The sequence below is a fragment of the Schistocerca cancellata genome, chromosome 1 (assembly GCF_023864275.1).
Source record: "Schistocerca cancellata isolate TAMUIC-IGC-003103 chromosome 1, iqSchCanc2.1, whole genome shotgun sequence".
Classification (NCBI taxonomy): Eukaryota; Metazoa; Arthropoda; class Insecta; order Orthoptera; family Acrididae; genus Schistocerca; species Schistocerca cancellata.
Window position 1 is genome coordinate 468,380,073 of NC_064626.1, and position 25,043 is coordinate 468,405,115.

Consider the following 25,043-nt stretch of genomic DNA (forward strand, 5'->3'; position numbering starts at 1 on the left):
TATCAACCCTTTGAATGGCGAAAATTTTATACACCAGTATAGAACTTCCCGGCACTTTAGAGAATGAAACGCAGCAAAAAAAAAGTTGTTGGAACAATCTTTGATGCATGGCAACACAGACAATGGATATTTTTGTATTTCAAAACTGTAAATTCCAGCTACTGCACAGGAATTCCACTGTATACAGCACAGTAGGTTCCAGAGTATTGAAATCAAGACTAGAATGTGCTTTTATCAGCCAATCAAAGCTAATGTCATGTGATCTCACCAGCCAATGACAGAAGACATTCAAAGCACAGCATACGAGCTGTAGTCAGCCAATAGCAAGAACACTGTTAAGTAATGTGAACACATAGACAGGAAAAGTTGATGGTTTAAATTAATATACATACAGCTTTAGCTATAAAAAAAAAGCTAAGCTTTCATATGTCGTACTGCTCGTCAAAAGTTTTTTGCTATTTTTAGGTAAGGACCTTAAGAGCACGGCTAAAATTGCAGCAGCTGAATATTTCAACAAGCACAATCATAAATTTCACTGCTATACACTGAACTTTTGTGGGCTACCTGGCTGAATACATATTCCGTCAAGCACTTGGATTTTTCCATAGAAAAACCAATTACGTATAAAATTGCTCAAGAACTAACGTCACACTTTTTTTAAAAAGGATAATTATACTTTTTGCCATCAATAATGACGGCAAAATTAGTAATCTACGAAAGAATTAAAATACATGAAAAACTAACCTTGAAACTTTTTTTAAAGAATACGTCACTCTTTAAGGTAAATAAAAACTGATCGCCGGCCGGCCGCCACAGTGACTCAAGTCCGAGTCGTTCATTGAAGCTGCCCAGTAAAACCGACTGCCCCTGGGAACGCCTAAGTCGGGCCATCTACACAATCTGGCAACACTGTAAGATGTGTAAGTGTCAGGAGGACGTGTTGTCTACTTCCGAGATGTCGTGTTGTGCGAGTCCATGGTCTAGTGGTAATGGTCGAGGATTCTAAACTTTAAGTCGCGTGTTCGCGTCCTACTGTATCTCTTACTTTTTTTTAACCAGATTTCGGTCATCGTCTAAAGTTACGAGCGTGAGTGAACATCGAAGTTAATTCGCTTCACTTTCTACCCACCAGTAATAACAAATAGTTCCAGAAACAATTCCGCAGGACGGCTCGTCGCGATCAGAAGAGCCTACGCTCCAGCGTTTCCTCGCGCTGCAGAGGCTACCGGCCAGCGACCAGACGCCGCCCTCCGCCTGAAATCGGGCGCCGCCCAGATGAATGCGGCGCGACGCTGTCAGTGTATGTATCAGCTGTCATTTTCGAATTTGAAATTCTAGTTATCATCTTGCAGTTTTCCACATTAAGCATGTCTCCACTACCGATATAAGTGATGGATTACCATTTAACAATAATGCGACAGTTGCGTTCAACAGGCAATACTCAGAAGACTGGTGTAGGAGTACTGCATGCTCTAATTCGAAACTACAAAAATCAACAAAGTAACTACTATTGCAGTTTTGCATGAACGTCATCAGGTCGCTCATTGAGCATTCTTATGCAACGCTGTTACTGGTGACGAGTTATCATGCCTTTATCGTTAACTTTCTAATAAGAAATAAAAGGCTGAGCCCTATTAAAAGACCTAACTCGAGCAAAGAGTAGTGTGAACATAATATTTTCCATGTGATAACTCCAAAAGTGTGTTTTGTATTACGTATTTTTCCCCAAGGATGTGTCCATCACAGGCGGAATTTGTTGCCAACAACCGACACACCTTCCGGTCGCAGAGTAAGAAAATCGACCGACAAAACTACATCATGTATTCTACTGAATGATAACGCACTCTATTGATTTGAGAAACAAAACTATCAAGGAGATCGGTAGGGAAGTCATCAGGCACTTCTATTGATAGGGAAGTCATCTCTCAGGCACTTCTATTAGTAGGGAACTCATCTCTCGTAAAATTTTACCTTCCGTGAATGATAACACACTGTTGATTTGAGAAACAAAACTATCAAGGAGATCGATAGGGAAGTCATCAGGCACTTCTATTGATAGGGAACTCATCTCTCAGGCACTTAATCCTCGTAAAATTTTACCTTCCATGCTCTTGATCGATCAACTGGCAAGATAACTGATTTCTAGACGAAAATGTAATTCAAGTTACTATAGAAAAGTCACAATTGCAGTCTACCTTAATAAAGCATTAAGTGTCTGTAAGACTGTCGTGCCTATTTTAACACGAATTACTAGGATATTACCTACTTTTGACTTCGAGAATGTCTGTATTTATTTCATGTCCTGTATCATACACAAGTATTATGAAAATGTGGCATTTCATAGAGAAAACTATGTATTCACAACAACGAAAAATATGTCGGCAGAAAACAAAAGTGGCATTATGAATTTTGCAGTACCAAAAGGCTCTCGCTCCAACACAGAGGGGTACTGAAAGTAGCAAGAAGAATTTTGCTCGAGCGTTGTCTTACAATTCTCTTATTGAGTTTCTATCTGTCTGCTTGTATCTCTGCTACAAAAGAATTAAAAACTTGGCTTTCAGCGAGACTCAAAAGGCGAACGAAAGCACCTGGTACATGGTAGGCTGGCACATTACCTCGTACGGGTGGGGCTTACTTATTGGGCCAGTAGCCGCTATGTATTAATCGCAACGCAAGGGACGAGAGAAATTGTATTTCCCGTGAGGAACGACTTTGTGGACTCAAAAGCATTAACTCATACCCTTATATGGCATCTCAAGAGAAAATAGCTCACATTATTCAATTGAAATGACGCGATAATATCAAGTGAATTTAGCAGGATAGTTCTGTGCCATCTAGGAAGTAATTCGTCGGACACAGAGTTGCCAGACATATACAGCGTTGTTGCCAAGCTTCAGTTACACTACTAGGAAGGATAATAGCTGATGAGTTCAGTGAGTGGCCTCGGAACTGGCTATAACTTCGTCTCAAATTTGACGGTGGCAAGGGCCGGAATATCCTCATTATATGTCAATGAGTCTTATTCGGATTTCGGTAACTACGTGTAGGGGCTAGAGTGTAATTACTTGTAATACATCGATGCACTGAGTGCAAACGAAGCGTCATATATTAATAACTGCGACAATTATTTGTGTTTTACTTTCTTAATCGGACAGAAACCTTGAAAGCATATTCACCAGACGCGATTCGCAATTTTGGAGCTTCTCCAGTGGCTGATTTGGCAACGTACCTTTTCTAAACAATATTGTTATTGAGATCACAGACATTGGCACACCCGCCAAAAGTCAGGCATCACCTGGTTTCTCGTTGTCAGCTTTTCTGACGGATATTCTGCCGTTGCTCGAAACCTGACGACTCTGTGTCAGTTAATGGTCGCTTATTTGGCATTTTCGATCAGCCCTGAGGTTGCAAATGCACACAGTTCACTGCAGTCGGCACTCTGTTGTGTCCTACATGCATTTGCGGCATCATGACTGATTGAAAGCTCCAGAAAATTGACTATTACAATTTGTCCACTGCAGTGAAATTCATGCACCACAGGGTGAATTCGAATATTCCATAAGGCGAAAACCTGGTGTTTCTATTCTTCCAGCTCTAACATTCAAAAAATTGTTACAATAAACGAAAGAAAGGCGCCTATGAACTAATAAAATGATTAGTGGAATCTGACAAACTCCATCTGTCATCTGATAATTGTGAAAAACTGCTTTTTTCATCTGCACAGCTGTCCAGTATTTTTAGTGTGGGTTTCGGGTAGAAAATCTGTTGGGCGCCAAATGTGTGTGGTCTGAACTGTGCTTGGTATTCACAAATTAGGGTTCCGACATGTTCTTGTGCACGTTCTAAGAGGCACATGGATATGATTTTATGAGGACCTGAAAGGAGGGAAATTCCTCTGTAGTTATTCACATCACATTTGCGGCCTTTTTTGTGGAGTGGTTCGATCAGGGCACATTTCCTGCCGTCTGGGAGTTTTTCACTTCGCCATATTTCCTGAATGACCTGTGTGATTTCCTGTAGTGTTCGTGGTCTAAGAAATTTCTGTAGTTCTGCGACCATTCTACCTTCTTCTGACGACTTTCGTTCTTTAGTTTTTTGATGTGAATCTGGATTTCCTCCTGTATTGGTGGATCGGCATCGGGTTTCTTGTATCTTGGGGATTTGTGGGGGAATCATTTGGTTGGTTTGGAGCAGTTAAGGAGATCGGAAAAGTAGTACGCCGATTCTTCAGTTTTCTCAGTTGGTGAGGGCGAGTTTTCCATTTTCTTCTTGAAGGTCAAATTTTGTGGTGAGTAATCTTTAATTTTGTTTGCGAAAGTTCTGTAGAAATTTCTGCTGTTGTAGTTTCCGAAGTTGTCCTCCACTGATTTCATTTTTTGGTGATGTAGTTGCGTTTGGTTGTTCTGATGGTTCTGTTTGTCTTTTTGCGGATGTCAACGAAATGTTACAGGTTTCCTGTGAATTAGTTGCTGTTGTATTTTTGGAAAGCGAGTCGGCGATTGATGATAGCTTGATCGCAGTTGGAGTCCCACCATGGTGTTATGCCTTTTTTTTTAGTGGGATTATTTCTTCGGCTTTTCTGATAATTTTACTGCAGTCCATTTGTTCGTTGGTCCTTTTCCCCATTCTTCTGTGATATTGGTTTCTTCAAATTTGGATGTGTCGAATTTTTGGATGCAGAGATTTTTGAAGTGAACTCTCTTCTGAAAGAATTTCACTTGAACACGTGTGAGGCAGCAGTCGGAGTCAACGTTCGCGCCTCGTCGGACTTCAATATCGTGGATGACTCTGTACTGGGCGTAGCACATGTCAACGCGGTCGATCTGGTATTCACCAAGATGCTGGATCGGGGATCGCCATGTTTTCTGTTTTTTCCTAAAGTGGGAAACATCATGTTGAGGTTGAATTGTTGGCAAATGTCAATGAGCCGTTTGCCGTTGGTGTTAGCGTATTGGTGTGCGGGATTTTTACCTAAGATTTTTCTACAGTTTTTTTCTGTCCCAAATTGAGCGTTTGAAGTCTCCCATTTGAATTTTCACGTCATCTGGGTGAATTTTGCTCATGGTTTTTTCGAGTGTGTTCCAGAATTTTTCGACATTTTCTGGCTTTTCCTTATTTTCGACGTTGGTGGGGGCATGTGCATTAATGAGTGTATATTTTTTATTGGTGCTCTGAATGTGCATAGTCATAAATCGATTGTTGATGGGTATGATTTCTCTGACAGAGTTGATGATGGATCTGTGTACGAGAAATGTCATGCCGAAGATTGGCGCACCTTTCGCTACCTTTTGCTCTTGAAGATGCGATAGTTTCTGTAATGCAAGGTTTCACTGTCAGTTAGTCATGTTTCTTGAAGAGCAAGGATGAGAATTTTTTGTTGGTCGATTTCTTATGTGAGATGATATAGTTTCCCTGCTTGAGATCAATGTATTAATATTTAGTGTTCCAATGAATGTTTCCTGCTAGTAGGAAAGCTTACCAGAGACCTCTGATATTCTCTGCTGTGCTAGCCTGGACTTTCCAGAATCCGAAAGTCCAGTTGCCGTTTGCCTTGTACCACCTGTGGTAAAGTTGAATTTATTTGCACTGTTCATGTTTGCTTGTGTTTCATTGGTTTGGCCTGGATAATACCAAGACCTGATAGGACCAGAGGTTGTTGAAGCCTTTGGAACCCAACATTTTCAGCCGAGCTCATTGAGCTCACAGACGCTGACCACAGTACCTGTGATTTTCACTCAGAGATGTTTGGATTTTGGGTTCAAGTGGTTAAATAGCCGTTGAGGATTGTGTTAGTATTTGGTCCACCCCAAATATTTGATTTTCTCGGTACCACCCACCCACATCTGGGATGCTTTCCCCTATCCGCCACCTGGGGAGGCGTCCGATAGGGATCTAACAATCTCACACGGGATTATTATTATTATTATTATTATTATTGTGTCATTAGAAAATCTGGTATGGTGTGTCTTCCCACCACTGAGATAGATGTGTATTGTTCAATTCAAAATATTGCATCTCACAAATATAGGTTGTAATTACGTTACATTGCTGCTAGTAGACATATTCCTCACTTTTTCTTAGAGAGTTGCTACCCGTTACGCCAGCAAAGGAATTTGTGTGTGCAGCATTGTTGCAATACAGATGTTCAGATTATCAGATTTCTGTAATTGCAGTTTGATACCAGATCGTTCTAATCAGATTCTGCCAGCTTGTCTTAATGCGGATTTCTGACTACGACTCTCATCATATGATAAGACTCGGTAAACCACATTCCTAATCGCCTACGAGAAATCTTTCTTAATGATGGTGGGTGGGTTGGTTACTAAAGGTATACTCGTCCACAAAATCCATGTTGACAATCATCTGATAATTAGTCAAGATTTGATTTGTCGCAGCTCATTAGCATACAAGTTCTCCTCACAATACTTGCAATGCAAGGTAACTGAAAAATCTCATCCACTCGACGCCAACTGAGGAATTGATCGGCGCTTATGTTGTTCAACAGACAACAGTCGTCACCCTCACTAGAATCAATGATTGTGTGTGTGTGTGTGTTCACACACAATCTGAATCAATACTATTAACACTGTACACTGTAAAGTATTTTAATGCAATGGCTAGTTATTAAAAGCTGAATTTTTACCCAACACATGTCCTGCATATTACGTTAAGTAATTAAGGTGTATTAACTCCATAATATCGTTAGCACAGACAGTGCGCTCTTGTTGTCGCAGCTCGTGACAAGTGCAGCGATTAGCAGTGCCCAGTGCCGCTGCAATTTGCTTATGCCGGCTGAGCGTGGCAACTGCAGCAGTCACTTCACTGTAAACAGGAAGAAATCACCTTGGCTCTGACTGCAGTGAGCGGACATCACTGCCTGCATATTCTTACAGTAACCAACATGAGACTCTACTCACAGGTGCATTGGAGGAATTAGAACGGGTATCATGTCATCAGTCATCAGAATCTTAACCAGTGATGAAGCATCCACTCTATTGGGATCCCAAGAAAATAGGAACCTTCTCACAAAGTAATGTGAGGTGATATCAAAATTTATCCAACACACAAAAATTAGCTCCAGAGCTTTCATGCATGCAGTAGTAGAACATTATGAAATATTATGTCTTGGAAGCGTATACTTCATTTCCTCCTCTCATATCAACATCCTTGTTTTAGTATGAAGTGAGAAAATAAGTGCAAAAAACTAAAGTTTCTGAGAAGCATATAAGTCATTTCATTTTCTCATGTCATAGCTTTTGTTTTAGTATGAAATGAAAAAATAAACAGTTTAGGGTTATGAAGCATAATATGACATCAGATTCTTACTGTAGGCCCTATCGGAAACGCAAAAAGCAGGGAGCTCTCCATTATTTTGTCCAACAGTCAGTTTGCTTTAACGCATTATTACTGCTCGCAGGGTCTTATTTAAGGATTTGTGGGCATCAAGTTCTTCAGCAGAATGAGCCTTATGTTTTTGTGGTAATTACGGTATGGAAAAAAATTCAACAAAGACGAGTTCCCCCAGAACAGTGAAGATATTTGCACATGGCTATTCAGCAATGGCTGCCAGCTGCCCTAACACTTTATAGAATTCATGTGGCAGGCAACACAACTGTGAATGCACTTCAGACTTCATTCAGTAAGTCATCAGCAGACGGACGGAAGCGTCAAATTAATGTCGCTTTCAGAGACATATACAATCCAAAATGAGGTGCTATTAAGTGTGTTCTAGCAATTACACTTTGATAATTCTCATATGAGTATTCTAATAGCCAAAAGAATCTGTTAGTGTGAAACCATCAGGAACTACATTAATATCAAACTGCAACAACTCAAGACAATACGTGGACTCTTACCTTTGCTGGGTAACGTCTTAATGTTATTTAGGATTATCTCTGTCTTAGACGTAATGCATTCATGAGGTGCTTTCCGCTATTCTTGACAAGCATCAGCAACTTGTAACCATCACGAGTAACAACTGTGTGATGATAATCGTACAGGGTGTCAGTGGATGTGGTGGTGTTATGCCGTCAAACTGCTTACAGAAACATTAATGGTGGCACACATAATTTAGCGCTGACTACAGAAGTAAAGATAGTGTAATGGCATCATCACTTCTCTTTATTTGGCATTAGCTTGACTAATCTGATTTAATGAACATAGTATTCCATTCATCATGCGGGTATTACATTAATTCTGCAGTGAATTGCTTTACAAACATTATTGCAGCTATGCAACTGAAATGACTCACTGCACGAGTATCTACGATGCACTTGGTTAAATGATCAGCTCACTGCAATCTCGCTTCTACTGTAAATACTTGTGCACTGACCAGTCGTTATTTGACTAAATATGCGCTACAACCTGATTTGCATGTATCTGACATGGGTTAGTGGCATCACAAAGCAATTACTAAGGAATGGGTGCCACTGAACTCCTCTTACATTAATGGTAAGACAAATATTCACAAATCACCTGTATTGTCTCAAAAAACAATTGCATCTTAAATATCGAAGGACAGAAGTCCACACTGTCACAGGAAGTTGAAATACAGCAACAGCAACAGATGAAAATTTGTACCCAACTAGGGTTCACACCTGGACCTCCTGCTTATTAGGCAGACGCGCTGACCATTGCACTATTGGGACACAACAGCCAATTTGCCTGCAGGACCTATCTACTCGTACAAACATTCCTCATCAGACGCAAAAGCAAATTCCCATCTCTGCCCCACACACTCACACACACACACACACACACACACACACACACACACACACACACACACAAACTGAACAATTCATGTTTAATAAGTAACAGTGATTTGGAAAATTTACGTTTGCGAGATGGTTACTTTATGCTTTAATTACAGTATCTCTCATTGTTTACTTTGAGGGAAACCTGCTTCTTTGTGCCCTAGCCTATACAATGGCAATGAGTGAATGCTCACATCCTTGATACCTCACTGGATGTGATACTACATCTTTAGCCAAACATTCAAATCCCTCTCGATAAGTGTTTTTCAAGTCAGATTGTTTTGCTCCTCCTCTACTGTCATTGAAAAAGATCACAATGAAATTAAGTATAAGAATCCTACAAGATCCTTGAATTCATACTGCAGTGCTGTGGAGATAAAAAATTTAGTTTTTCATAATTATCAGATGACAGAAGGAGTTTGTCATATTCCATTAATTATGACTGCATTATTAATTATTGGTACATAGGCACTTTTCTGCCATTTATTGTAACTATTTTTTGAATGTTAGAGCTGGAAGAATAGAAACATCAGGTTTTCGCCATATGGAGTATTCGAATTCACCTTTCGAGCAACAGCAGAATATCCATCAGAAAGCTGACAACAAGAAGCCAGGTCATGCCTGTCTTCTGGCAGGTGTGCCAATGACAGTGATCTCAATAACAATATTGTACAGCAAAGATACATTGTCAAATCAGCCAATGGACAAGCTCCAAAATTGCAAATCGCGTCTGGTGAATACGTTTTCAAGGATTCTGACCAATTAAAAAAGAAAAACACAAATAATTGTTGCAGTAATTAATTTATGACATTTCGTTTGCACTCAGTGCATCGATGTATTACAAGTAATTACACTCTAGCCCCTAAACCTAGTTACCAAAATCTGAATAAGACTCACTGACATATAATGAGGATATTCCGGCCCTTGCCACCATCAACTCTGAGATAAAGCTATAGCCACTTCTGAGGCCACTCACAAAACACGTCAGCTAGTATCCTTCCTGGTAGTGTAACTGAAACTTGGCAACAACGCTGAATGTGTCTGGCAACTCTGTGTCCGACAAGTTACTTCTTTGATGGCACAGAACTATCCTGCTCCATTCACTTGATATTATCGCTTCATTTCAATTGAATAATGTCAGTTAATGCTTTTGATACCACCAAAGACGTTCCAAACGGGAAATACAACTTCTCTCGTCTCTTATGTTGTGATTTATCTGTCATAGCGGCTACTGGCCCAATAAGTAAGCCCAATCTCCCGCACCTCTTCACTAGCTACGCGGTAATATGCCAGCTTGCAGCAAACATGTCTGAAAACAGTAAACAGAAATATGAGATATGTTGCAGTTTTGCATATGATGGTGCCAGGTACCAGGTGCTTTCATTCACCTTTCAAGACTCACTGAAAGCCAAGTTTTTAATTCTTTTGTAACAGAGCTTCAAGCAGACAGATAGAAACTCAGTAAGAGAATTTTAAGACAACCCTCGAGCAAGATTCGTCTAGCTACCTTCAGTACCTGTTAGTGTTGGAGCGAGAGCCTTTCAGTACTGCAAAATTCATAATGACACTTTTGTTTTCACCAACATATTTTTCGTTTTTGTGAATACATAGTTTTATCTATGAAATGCCACATTTTCATAATACTTGTGTATGATACAGGACATGAAGTAAATACAGATCTTCTCAAAGTCAAAAGTGGGTAATATCCGAGTACTTCATGTTAAAATAGGCACAATAGTCTTACTGACACTTAATGCTTTATTAAGATAGACTGCCATTGTGATGTTTCTATAGTAAGTTGAAGAGCATTTTTGTCTAGAAATGAGTTGTCTTGCCAGTTGACCGATCAAGAGCGGGAAGGTAAAATTTTATGAGAAACAAGTGCCTGAGAGATGAGTTCCCTGTCAATAGAAGTGCCTGAGAGGTGACTTCCCTATCAATAGAAGTGCCTGAGAAGTGACTTCCCTATCAATAGAAGTGCCTGAGAGATGACTTCCCTATCAATAGAAGTGCCTGATAGATGACTTCCCTATCAATCTCCTGGATAGTTTTGTTTTTCAGACCAACAGAGTGCGTTATCATGCAGTAGAACAAATGGTCTAGTTTTGTCGGTCGATTTTCTTACACTGCGACCGGAAGGTGTCTCAGTTGTTGGCAACAAATTCCACCTGTGATGACACATCCTTGGGGAAGAATACGTAGTGCAAAACACACTTTTGGAGCTATCACACGGAAAATATTATGTTCACACTACTCTTTGCTCGAGTTTAGGTCTTTTAATAGGGCTCAGCCTTTCATTTCTTCTTAGGAAGTTAATGATAAAGGCATGATAACTCGTCACCAGTAACAGTATTGCATAAGAATGCTCAATGAGCGACCTGATGATGTTCATGCAAAGCTGCAATAGTAGTTACTCTGTTCATTTTTGTAGTTTCGAATTAGAGCGTGCAGTACTCCCACACCAGTCTTCTGAATGTTGCCTGTTGAATGCAAATGTCGCATGATGGTTAAATGGTAATCCATCACTTATATCAGTAGTCGAGACTTCCTTAATGTGGAAAATCATTCATATCAGAACAATCTTTGTTGAAACAAGAATATCTTTTCTTGGCGTATTTTTCCCAAAAGCACTCGTGCTACACACAGTTCAAGTCTTTGAAGCTGCCTCCTCTGCATTCACCCCTCTATTATACCAAAAGCAAGCAGGGTGTATAAGCGGACAAGGCAAAAAAAATCCCGGATTTCCCGGTTAAAAACACACATTCTCCCTGGTGAAAACACACTTTTTCCGTGTTAAGTGACAGTATATTTTCCCTGCAAAATTTATCAATCCTTTGAATGGTTATGGGTTTATACATGGGCGTTGAATTTCCCGGCACTTTAGAAAATGAAACTCAGAGGAAAAGACACATTTTGGAAATATCTTTGGTATGCAGCAAAATGTACACTGCGTATTTTCGTATTACAAAAGTATACATTGGAATTCCACCGCCGGCCGAAGTGGCTGCCTTTGTAAGCCAGTCATAGCTTATGTCATGTGATCTTGCCAGGCGATGACAGCGGATATTCAGAGCATAGGACACATAATGTCGTCAGCCAACAGCAATGTTACTGTTAAGTAGCACGAACACACAGGGAAAGTTAATAGTTTAAATCAAAATACATAGTGTTGCTACAAGAAAAGCAAAGTGTTCATATATAATATTGGTCTGCAAGGTTAATACGCTACAAGAGAAGCTAAGCTTTTGCATATAATGTTGATCTTTTTTGCACCTGTTACACTTTAAGATATATCATACAAATGTGTCAGTAAAATTTTTAATAATGACATAAATGTCGGCTCTGTAATTTAAGAAATTCATGATACATTCTCTCACATAGTTCCACTTACATAAAAGGATATTTACTTTGAAAGTAATGCTTTTCAAACCACCATTCGCAATATTTTCCCACGACCTGTTAGAAATATGTTCACTTCAGCAGTTGCCAGAGAGCGCAGATAACAGGTGACACCGCGCTTGCGCAGCTACCATGACGTAGGAAGCCCGTATGTACATACATGTAAAACTTTCAAAGATTATACATTATGTTATAAAAGAAACAAGACATCAGAGGATACTACAAGAGCATTGGAATTTTGTGAACCATACTAAAATGTGCACATTTAAAAAGCATACTTAAAGTGCACATTCGTATATCCACATTCCCAGTGAAGAAGACCTCGACCTGATATTAAGCTTTTCAGTGTGGTTTTTGGGACGTAAATTTTCTTGGAGCACCAGTACTGTATTATTTCATGTTTGGTTCTTTATTATGGCATAATGCCATATGTGCTTGAAAGATGAAAACGTGCACTTGAATTGCAGCGAGCAGTTGAAACTAGCCAGTACTGTGGAACTGAACATTTCGTTTGAAATACATTGACTGCCTCTGCCGAAAAGGTCAATAAAAGTCAAATTTCTTTAGTGAACACACACAAATAACTTCATTGTTTTGCAAGGCGATTAATGCTTGATAGTCAGAAAGGTGGAAATAAAATCAAATCTGAAACTAATAACATATTTTATCCTTCCGTAATTATGTGAGTGTATTTTAATTCACTTGATAGCGACCAGCCACAGATATTTGTTTTGCTTTTATTTGAAGTGAGAGTAAACGAAGGGGAAACAGCAAAATCACTAAATGTAAACGGGGGTCACGTGGAGACTACCCACTATAACTCAGACTGCTCTGCGCATCAGCCCCGGATCTACGATATTTGCTAACTGGGTCAATACTAAAAAAATAGAATTTTCAAAAATATGTTCATCTTGTAGCGCACGTCTTTTGGAAAGTCTGAAACATTAAACAAATGTGTTCGAGGAAATGTAAGACATGTTATTTGGTCGTAAGTGTGTCAAAGTGCAGTGCCACGCCTCTTCAGACAGCATTCTTCTATCGCCCGTCACTGTATTTCGCTCTGTGGAATTGAAAAGTGTATACTTTGTAATGGATGCCCACAAACTGTTTTCAGGACAATGGAAACTGAAATGTCCTGTGGTGCCTCTCCTGCTCCCAGACATCCGGTTTGACAGCCTGCCCCTCTTGTAAAAAAACACAATTAATAGGGAATGGGATTATTTGTAATCGGGAGAACAAGAACTCTTCAGAAAATTTGCTCCCTTTATTGCCTGTTAGCTAACAACTTGCTGTTTTGTGTGACATAAAATTAAATATAGGATACATAAAACCAATAAAGACAAGAGACAAGCAAGAAAGTACACATTTCTTCAATCCTTAGCTCCTAGCATTTTTTTTCTCTCTAATCTTGCTACAGCTTTATGTGGCGTGCTTTCCTTTCTCTGAAAGAATCTATTACCTCATCAAAGTTCATGAAACGTTTTGCTACATGAAAAATCGAAATGTTATCTAATACTGAAAAAGCTGTTGAAACGTGTATACTTTGTAATGGATGCCCACAAACTGTTTTCAGGACAACGGAAACTGAAATGTCCTGTGGTGCCTCTACTGCTCCCAGTCAACTGGTTTGACAGCCTGCCCCTCTTGTAAAAAAACACAATTAATAGCGAATGGGATTATTTGTAATCGGGAGAAAAAGCTGTTGATACAAATAATACCTGAGACTGGTGTGGTTTCTCGATCTGATTATGTCTATTTTGTCACTGTCTGCTACATAAAACAAAATAGGCACTGCTAATATTGCAGCAATTTTGTAACACACACCAAATAAACGAGACTGTTTTGGCACTAATGGTCATTTTTATAACACGACAAAATATAATTCACGAAGTAACAATATCAAATGCCTATTTGGCCTACTACAAGCAAAAAGCTTTATGTTTATAACACGACAAAATATAATTCACGAAGTACCAATATCAAATGCCTATTAGGCCTACTACAAGCAAAAAGCTTTATGTTAGGAAGTAGTTTCACATTTCATTCATACGCAACAGTTTCTTATGCATTAAATCATATAGTATTACGAAACTTTTATATAAATTTGGACTCATCTTATTCTTCCATAATTTGTGTGAAGTCCCCATTTCTTCTCCTTCCTCGTTCTAACAAACAGTGTTGTCATCACCAGTTCTGTAGCTATTCCTAACATTGTCAAAATTTGTTCGCTGGTTAACTTCGCTAACCCGGCCAGAATCACAGGTTTAGTTATCTCACGATTATTCTTCTGTTATGTGTTGTTACATGTTCGTACAACACATTTTCCACGTTACTTTCCAGAATAGAGCTTAAGCAGCTGCTAGCCAGGGACTGTACAACTGGTCATTACTAGTGTAGCGACCTGGCCAAAAATTTTCTGTCAAAATTTCATTTCCTTGGATACACCAAGAAGATAATACATAATCTTTCTCACTTGCTATTCCCGTTAGTCATTTATTTCCATTCTGGTAGTCTGAATCTATGGATTTCGCTAGTAATTATAACAATGCTGATAATTCGCAAATGCAATCAACCAGATAATCAGACAGTGATTGGCATTCATCCGTTTGGCTTTACTCCGCTCAGCTCGTATAGTCCTGCCCCCTTTTGTCTGCGGAAAGTTTATTTCCAGATGCGTCAAGGATTCTACTGACAGAGACATAACGTACACTACGCACACATTCGCAAATCAACTTACGATTCATTCGGAAATCAAAAATGTGTTCAAAAATGTTCAAAAACAAACAGGGATGCATTTCAAAATCATATCAATAATCGATAGACCAACGTACACTGGATGCTAAGCACTTTGTGAAACATGCTTTTTTTCCCTCAAGAATATGAATTTGGCACCCCCTTTCCCAGGTAGCATCTAGCTGCTTGCTACAACTGCTTGCACAGCCAACAACCACATTTCTGTAGCCAGAAGCGGGAGAATCTACTGCTCAAACGCGACTTTGCGGGGCAAAGTCAGGACATGCGGGGACCAAGCAGCAATCGGTATTGTAATTGTAAACTGTCGAAGCTGCATTGGTAAAGTACCGGAACTTCAGGCGCTGATAGAAAGCACTGAAGCTGAAATCGTTATAGGTGCAGAAAGCTGGCTGAAGCCAGAGACAAATTCTGCCGAAATTTTTACAAAGGCACAGACGGTGTTTAGAAAGGATAGATTGCATGCATCCGGTGGTGGAGTGTTCGTCGCTGTTAGTAGTAGTTTATCCTGTAGTGAAGTAGAAGTGGATAGTTCCTGTGAATTATTATGGGTGGAGGTTACACTCAACAACCGAGCTAGGTTAATAATTGGCTCCTTTTACCGTCCCCCCGATTCAGCAGCATTAGTGGCAGAACAACTGAGAGAAAATTTGGAATACATTTCACATAAATTTTCTCAGCACGTTATGGTCTTAGGTGGAGATTTCAATTTACCAGATATAGACTGGGACACTCAGATGTTTAGGACGGGTGGTAGGGACAGAGCATCGAGTGACATTATACTGAGTGCACTATCCGAAAATTACCTCGAGCAATTAAACAGAGAACCGACTTGTGGAGATAACATCTTGGACCTACTGATAACAAACAGACCCGAACTTTTTGACTCTGTAAGCGCAGAACAGGGAATCAGTGATCATAAGGCCGTTGCAGCATCCCTGAATATGGAAGTTAATAGGAATATAAAAAAAGGGAGGAAGGTTTATCTGTTTAGCAAGAGTAATAGAAGGCAGATTTCAGACTACCTAACAGTTCAAAACGAAAATTTCTGTTCCGACACTGACAATGTTGAGTGTTTATGGAAAAAGTTCAAGGCAATCGTAAAATGCGTTTTAGACAGGTACGTGCCGAGTAAAACTGTGAGGGACGGGAAAAACCCACCGTGGTACAACAACAAAGTTAGGAAACTACTGCGAAAGCAAAGAGAGCTTCACTCCAAGTTTAAACGCAGCCAAAACCTCTCAGACAAACAGAAGCTAAACGATGTCAAAGTTAGCGTAAGGAGGGCTATGCGTGAAGCGTTCAGTGAATTAGAAAGTAAAATTCTATGTACCGACTTGACAGAAAATCCTAGGAAGTTCTGGTCTTACGTTAAATCAGTAAGTGGCTCGAAACATCATGTTCAGACACTCCGGGATGATGATGGCATTGAAACAGAGGATGACAAGCGTAAAGCTGAAATACTAAACACCTTTTTCCAAAGCTGTTTCACAGAGGAAGACCGCACTGCAGTTCCTTCTCTAAATCCTCGCACCAACGAAAAAATGGCTGACATTGAAATAAGTGTCCAAGGAATAGAAAAGCAACTGGAATCACTCAACAGAGGAAAGTCCACTGGACCTGACGGGATACCAATTCGATTCTACACAGAGTACGCGAAAGAACTTGCCCCCCTTCTAACAGCCGTGTACCGCAAGTCTCTAGAGGAACAGAAGGTTCCAAATGATTGGAAAAGAGCACAGGTAGTCCCAGTCTTCAAGAAGGGTCGTCGAGCAGATGCGCAAAACTATAGACCTATATCTCTGACGTCGATCTGTTGTAGAATTTTAGAACATGTCTTTTGCTCGAGTATCATGTCGTTTTTGGAAACTCAGAATCTACTATGTAGGAATCAACATGGATTCCGGAAACAGCGATCGTGTGAAACCCAACTCGCTTTATTTGTTCATGAGACCCAGAAAATATTAGATACAGGCTCCCAGGTAGATGCTATTTTTCTTGACTTCCGGAAGGCGTTCGATACAGTTCCGCACTGTCGCCTGATAAACAAAGTAAGAGCCTACGGAATATCAGACCAGCTGTGTGGCTGGATTGAAGAGTTTTTAGCAAACAGAACACAGCATGTTGTTATCAACGGAGAGACGTCTACAGACATTAAAGTAACCTCTGGCGTGCCACAGGGGAGTGTTATGGGACCATTGCTTTTCACAATATATATAAATGACCTAGTAGATAGTGTCGGAAGTTCCATGCGGCTTTTCGCGGATGATGCTGTAGTATACAGAGAAGTTGCAGCATTAGAAAATTGTAGCGAAATGCAGGAAGATCTGCAGCGGATAGGCACTTGGTGCAGGGTGTGGCAACTGACCCTTAATATAGACAAATGTAATGTATTGCGAATACATAGAAAGAAGGATCCTTTATTGTATGATTATATGATAGCGGAACAAACACTGGTAGCAGTTACTTCTGTAAAATATCTGGGAGTATGCGTGCGGAACGATTTGAAGTGGAATGATCATATAAAATTAATTGTTGGTAAGGCGGGTACCAGGTTGAGATTCATTGGGAGAGTCCTTAGAAAATGTAGTCCATCAACAAAGGAGGTGGCTTACAAAACACTCGTTCGACCTATACTTGAGTATTGCTCATCAGTGTGGGATCCGTACCAGATCGGGTTGACGGAGGAGATAGAGAAGATCCAAAGAAGAGCGGCGCGTTTCGTCACAGGGTTATTTGGTAACCGTGATAGCGTTACGGAGATGTTTAACAAACTCAAGTGGCAGACTCTGCAAGAGAGGCGCTCTGCATCGCGGTGTAGCTTGCTCGCCAGGTTTCGAGAGGGTGCGTTTCTGGATGAGATATCGAATATATTGCTTCCCCCTACTTATACCTCCCGAGGAGATCACGAATGTAAAATTAGAGAGATTAGAGCGCGCACAGAGGCTTTCAGACAGTCGTTCTTCCCGCGAACCATACGCGACTGGAACAGGAAAGGGAGATAATGACAGTGGCACGTAAAGTGCCCTCCGCCACACACCGTTGGGTGGCTTGCGGAGTATAAATGTAGATGTAGATGTAGAACTGAGCATGTGCATTGAGCCCGCTCGTAACTGCTAAAACGAATCTAATGCAAACATTTGTGACTTCACACCCATCGAAGGTAATTTGTTGTTATGAAGCACTGTATAGTCTTCCTAAAGCCTTTGACACATTTTGCTGTTGGCACACGCTTGCATGAGCACTGTGTGTCATTGTCGTCGTATATGGCACATTTCCTTTGCAATTTAAGTTATTTTCATTTTTTTCTCTAATTTATGTTTTATAGTTGAAGTGTTGTTCTGCAGTAGCGGGATACAGTAATATCCTTTGTTAGATTATCGATTCTTACCAGTCAAAATTACAAAAATTTAACAGAATAATAAAACACTGAAAAATCCCGGAATTCTAAAAAATTCCCGGGTTTTTCCCAGTTTTGTCCACAGATGAAAAAATTCCCGGATCTCCTGGTTGTCCCGGGTCGTATACACCCTGGTAAATATTGTGTTTCAGATGTTACACCTTTCTCCACTTGCGATCCAATTTTACAACGTTTATCTGTAGTTCATGATTTGCAAGTATGCGATCTACGATGCTTAACTGCAAGATGATAACTAGAACTTCAAATTCGAAAATGACAGCTGATACATACACTGACAGCGTCATGCTACTTTCACCTGGGTGGTGCCTAATTTCAGTGTCTAGCCGGCGGCTGGTAGCTGCTGCAGCGTGAGGAAACGTTTGAGCATTAGCTGTTCTGATTGCGACGAGCTGTCCTGTGGAATTTTTTCTGGAAGTATTTGTTATTACTGGTGGGTAGAAAGTGAAGCGAATTATCTTCGATGTTCAATCATACTCGTTACTTAAGACGATGGCTGGGGGAAAAAAAAAAAAAAAAAAAGATAAAGTCGGACGCGAACATGCGACTATAACTTTAGAACGCACAATCATTACCACTAGACCACAGGCTCACACCACACAACAACATCTTGAAAGTAGGCAACACGTCCTACCGACATTTCCACATCTTACAGTGTTCCAGATTGTGCAGATGGCCGGACTTAGTGTTGTCAGGGGCGGTCGGATTTATAGGTCACCTTAAGTGAACGACTTGGACTTAGTCTCAGTGGCGGCCGGCAGGCGGTCAGTTTTTATGCCTAAGACTTTACAGCAAACACTTTATGTGCCCCTGAAATCTTAAAGAGAGGTGTAAATGGCTGGTCTTCTGGGCTCATATATTTTCTAAGTGGCTGATCCTCAGTGTTAGGTTTTGAATGAGAGTTTAATGCTCTGTGATTTAAGAAAATCATGGCACATTCTCACAAGTAACAATTCATCTTGTGTAAAAGGAAATTTACTTTGAATGTAACATTTCTCAAACTACCATTTGCAATGTTTTCCCACGACTTGTTAGAAATATTAAGATTTGTGATGTTACACTCAACAAAACGTGGCCCATGAGGAAGACACAACAAAAGCAGTTTGTTGTTACAAAGTATTGCATAGCCTTCGACACATTTTGGTGTCAGCAGACACTTGTGTGTGCGCTGTGTTTTGTTGTAGTAAATGGGTGAATTTTCTTTATAATTAAAGTTTTATTCTGGTATTATTCTCTTGTTTATGTTTCATTGCTGCAAAAATATTCTGCAATAGTGGACTAAAGTAAATTTCTTTGTTGGAATATAAGTTCTTACAAGCCAAAATTACAAAAATTTAACTGAAAACTAAAACAATGAAAAATCCCACAATTCTAAAAAATTACCGGGTTTTCTCCGGATTTCTCCCAGATGAAAAAATTCCAGTGTTTTTCCAGATTTCCCTGGGTGTATACACCCTGTTACACAAGGAACAAACATTTCATGGATTAATATGTCACAGAAGAGACAAAAAAGTGATGGCGAGTCATTAAAGTGCCATGAATGGTTCATTCACTCATTATCAATCACTATGCAAAACACTGACATGAATCAACACTAGATTCACGGTGGCTACTTATCGCTATGGTGCACAATACTATTATTATGTGGGTAAAGTTGGCAATGAGCATAAACCTTCCACAGTGGCACAAAGTCAACTGACTTTCAATGACCAGAGAGGACCAAGTCAAAGTATGCAATCGTACTGCTCCCACTGTAGATGTGGGTCTGGGGTGCAATAAGCTTTGAGACGAATCCTTCTTCAAAGGTAATAAAATACACACACAAATAACTAATGAGGCAGAATTGCTAGATAATACTTACCTAGAGGAGGCAAAATGTATAGTACTGCAAATAGAAACTTATGAAAGTAAAAGGGATTCACTACTTACTTAGCTTTTGGGACTAACAGTTCCCTTTTTTTTAGAGAAGAGAGTAATTTTTTGGGGAAGGATTAAAAAGCCATGTCACTCAGACACCAGGACGAGGGACACCCACCTTTGTCTTCCCTTAGCCCCATTACAAGTGGACCTCTCTCATTTTGAGGGTTGATTGACCTGGCCTTCCTTTTTAACCTTACACAACATATCCCTCCCTCTGAAGACAGAACTTTTAGTTCCAAAGGGACAGCTGGGAGGGAGAGACAGAAAGCAGATGGTGTAGGAATGTGGCACCAATGATCTTGCACTGGTGCAGTTTGTGGGAGCTGTGAGAAGCATACAATGAGAAGGAGAAGCGGACTGGGAGGAGGAGATGGGGCACATGAAGAGGACGACTGCAGAGAGGAGAGTGTGAGTGCACAATGAGTGAAGTAGGAGGCGAGGGGAAAGAGGTAAACGGTGGCTGTGGAGACCAGGGAATGGGGTGAAGGGGCCTACAGAGATTGAGGATTGGGGCCTCAAACAATGAGGTATTGGGAAGAGTGGGAAGGTATATATGGCAAATGATGATAAGCAGCCACTAAATTTAAACATGTTGTTCCTCCACTGGATGTCAGCTTTTATCTTTGACAGAGTTTGGCAGTGGGCATTCAGGTTGACAGTGACTTGGTGGGCATGGCCACATAAAAGGCTGCCCTGAAGTCAGGGCAGTTTTAGTATATGACATAACTGCTTTCACAGGTGGCCTTGACTGTGAACAGATTGGACATGCCTGTGATGAGAATTGAATAAAATGTACTTTGTGGGTGCATAGGTCAGGTCTTGCACTTGGGTCTTCCAGAATAGTATGCCCCATGCGTAAACAGGTTGGATATAGGGCCAAGACACTCCATATTCATTCTCCCACAGCCTCGACACCTCTCGCAGGTGCTGTGTACATGTTCAGTTTATCCCTGCTTTTACATTCCCAGAATTTATGTTTTTCCACCGCTTACGGCATTTTTTATTGGTCCTGTCAAATTTCCTGTGCCCACAATGCTAATCTGTACCTGATTCTGCGTCAACATATTTGTATTTTTCCCATGATTTATGCATTACGAAAAAATGTTTGAGGAGAAAATATGATGTTGGCCGTCCCATAGTGTTTACAAATATTAAGTGGTTAAGTTTCTTGATACCAGGGCACTCTATGCAGCGGATTTGAACTAGTAAACAAGTACAAGTTGTAACAATTCGTACCGTATCTCCCACTGTTGCCAAGCTCTACTTGGTGTGGTGGCTGATGGGAGTAACTTGGTTCGTCCGAATGAAAACATCGTGACCAAACACAACCATTTCCAAACTGTCTCTACTGCACAAATGCAGTTTTCCGATTGTTTTGATCATCATGACACCTTTGTCGAACCATATTTAGCGTGTTTCGCCATATGGCCACGTGGAGCACTAGTTGACACTGTCATTCACTTTGTGTCGCTCAAACGTTTTTAGTGTGAACACAGTGCCAGTTACATATTGTATTCATGCTGAGCAATTTGTTCTCGTTGTCAAGTGCAATATTTACATATGTATTTTTTGAGGTCTTACACAAATAAACAATGTGAGTGATAGTTTGTGTGTGTGTGTGTGTGTGTGTGTGTGTGTGTGTGGGTGGTCTTCTACATAACTGATGAGGCACAGTATCTGATAACCTCAAAAAGACAATTACAGTGCAAGAGACGCAGAATAACACATATTCAAATACCATACAAAATACTTATTTACTTATTTGTGCTTGGCAACAAGAAAAAATTCTTGAAACGCGTTGTGCTAAGTATGAAAAAATATGTAACTTACTGCGTTATTTCATTATTTAAGTGATTAATGACAGCTGCAGGCTTTCAAAAACATTGATTATGACATGAAATTGAGTCTAATGTTTGTACTTCACAAACAGTTATCAGTTTCAGTTACACAGTTACATCAGCAGTTTTTATTAGATAATAAACCTTCATTAGATAGTAAAAAAGTCCCTGACAAGTCTTTTGATGCCTGTTATGTACATATATCATACATAAGGTGCAAGGAGGTATCCTGTATGTAACTTTTACAGCTTAAAATGTTATTTCCCACATTTTACATTTTTCTGAAGTCCATTGAAAAGTGTAAAAGCGACATTTCACTGTATGTTTATTGAGTTTACTATGAAAAAAGACTGATCTGAAAGAATAACAACATTTTCAATTTTGTTTATGTGTGAGTCGGTGACTCAATGCCTCAATTATATGATGAGTTGTGATTCTTGAGTTTCTCCCGGCGTATCTGATAATCAAAATATCCACGGGTGTGCTGCCGGTCTATAGTGTCCAACGGGCATACATAACTGCCCGTTGGACACTATAGACCGTCAGCACACCCGTGGATATTTTGATTATATGATGAGTTATTACCTTTAGATCTTCCGTTATTTATATTTACCAAGGCTTTCCTCTATGATATTTCACTCTGGGGCTATTCACAACTGAAGATACATTGATACTTGTGTTTCGTGATCTTTAATGAGAGTGGAAAAAATTGATGTAGTAAGTGAGATTGTGTAGAATGTATTCTGGCCTCAGTGAATATCTTAGTAACTTCTCAGTTCATAGAAGAATTTACAAATTAGAAAAGTAAAACAGCAGCTGAACATAAACAATGTATCAAAATCATTTTAGGTTGGGACAATAGAAATGACAGTATCATTACAATCCTCTTTCTCAATAATGCTAATTCAGCAAGTATGGCTGGAAAGTGTAAGGGTGTTAGAAAAGACTGAAATGCCACTGTTCCCCCACCCGTTTCCAACCTCTACAAATTAAAGAGATAATATTTGCACATCAGTCCCAGTTTTGCCCAAAGTTTACAAGTACCATGAATATTAAATGTGTAGGAACCTCTGTCTGTGTGTGTGTGTGTGTGTGTGTGTGTGTGTGTGTGTGTGTGTGTGTGTAACATACCAGGACTTTGACAAAACTACAAGCTTCTATCATAATAATAACTGCTGTAAAAGAATAAAGAAAGAGGTGTGCAAAATAAACAACCAATAATGAGGTAAAGAAAGCAAAGGAAATTACTTATTTAATACAATGTGACACAAACACACCATATTTTCATTGCAGAGTTTAGTGTGGCTGTACAGATGTGTAGTGGAAAGATGTGGAAGACATGAACACTAAGGTCTATTAAAATATTATACCAATGAGAAATAAAGACAATATGATAGTAGCAGTATGTAAATAAATAATAAGTGGGTTTCAAAAATGTTTAGAAGTATGAAGACTGACTGTCACTCAAATTATCCACTTAAGTCTATATTTTTCTATTGTTTTACAAAAATATCATTTTACTTGCATATGAAACCCATCTCCGTGGCCGAGGTCACTAATTCACATTTGTGTGGTGTTGCTTGACCCAGGAGTGAGCTGGTTCGAACTCAGGTGGTGGAAAAAATTTCCACTGTCAGTGTTAGGCCGACAAGGGGAGGAGAGGTGGTGATGTAAAATCCCTGATCACCACACTCAGTGCCAAAATCCTGATTTAAATATCAAGCCTCTCTGCAGTATCTCATGAAGTGAGGTCATGTGAAACTGTTGATGGCGATTCATCTGTTGGATGAGGAAAGTAAGCTTGGCGACCCCCTTTGGGGCTATTTGCGAGGAGCAGGCTATGTGGCAGCACCAGGTTTCACTTTCTCCTTTCTATCATCATCATCATCATCATACGACACAAACATTAAACTAGACAGACACACACTCACACACTCACTCACTCACTCACTCTCACACACACACACACACACACACACACACACACACACACGTGTGTGTGTGTGTGTGTGTGTGTGTGTGTGTGTGTGTGTGTGTAGTGTGTAATGGAGCTTCTAAATAAACAACCAACCAATCAACTTGCATATGAGTAGTATGTAAGTTTTAAGAAACCAATAAAATGACTCACATGACAGAATAATGAGAGGTCACTATTTATTTTCTGACTAAAAAGATACATGCAACACTACATTTAACTGAACTATTGTACACTGAGGTGATAAAAGTTATGGGAAGCTGACTAATATTGTGTTGAACCGCCTTGTGCCCTGCGTAGTGCAGCAACTCTATGTGGGCATGGACTCAACAAGTTGCTGGAAGTCCAATGCAGAAATGTTGAGCCATGCAGAGTGTACCGCCATCCAAAATAGCAAAAGTATTGCCAGTGCAGGATTTTGTGCACAAACTGACCTCTTGATTATGACTCATAAATGGTCAATTGAGTTCATGTCTGAGAATCTGAATGGCCAAATCAATCATTCAAGTTGTCCAGTATGTTCTCCAAACCATTCGCATACAATTGTGGTCCAGTGACATGGTGCATTGCCATCCATAAAATTCCATTGATCTTTGGGAATGAATGGGTGCAACAGGTCTCCAGGTAGCCAAACATAACCATTTCCAGTCAACGATCAGTTCAGTTGGACCAGAGGACCCTTTGCATTATGGGTAAACACATCCCACACTACTATGGATCCACCACAGCTTGCACAGCACCTTGTTGATGACCTGGTTCTATGGCTTCATGTGGTCTCTCTCACACTTGAACCCAGCCATCAGCTCTTAACAACTGAAATCGGGGCTAATCTGACGAGGCACGAGCCCAGTAGAGAAGCTGCAGGCGATGTGCTTTTAGTAGAGCCACTCATGCCTGCCATCTGCTGCCATAGTCCATTAACACCAAATTTTGCTACACTGTCCAAATGAATATGTTCGGCACACTTCCCACATTTGTTTCTGTGA

The 25,043-nt window shown here is 40.1% G+C and overlaps 1 protein-coding gene across 1 annotated transcript in view; it reads right to left on the reverse strand.

Annotated features, from left to right (window-relative positions):
* The window catches only part of LOC126177063 (ubiquitin carboxyl-terminal hydrolase 34), a 479,314-nt gene that overhangs the window by 327,313 nt on the left and 126,958 nt on the right, over nucleotides 1-25,043 (reverse strand). The window lies entirely within an intron of this gene.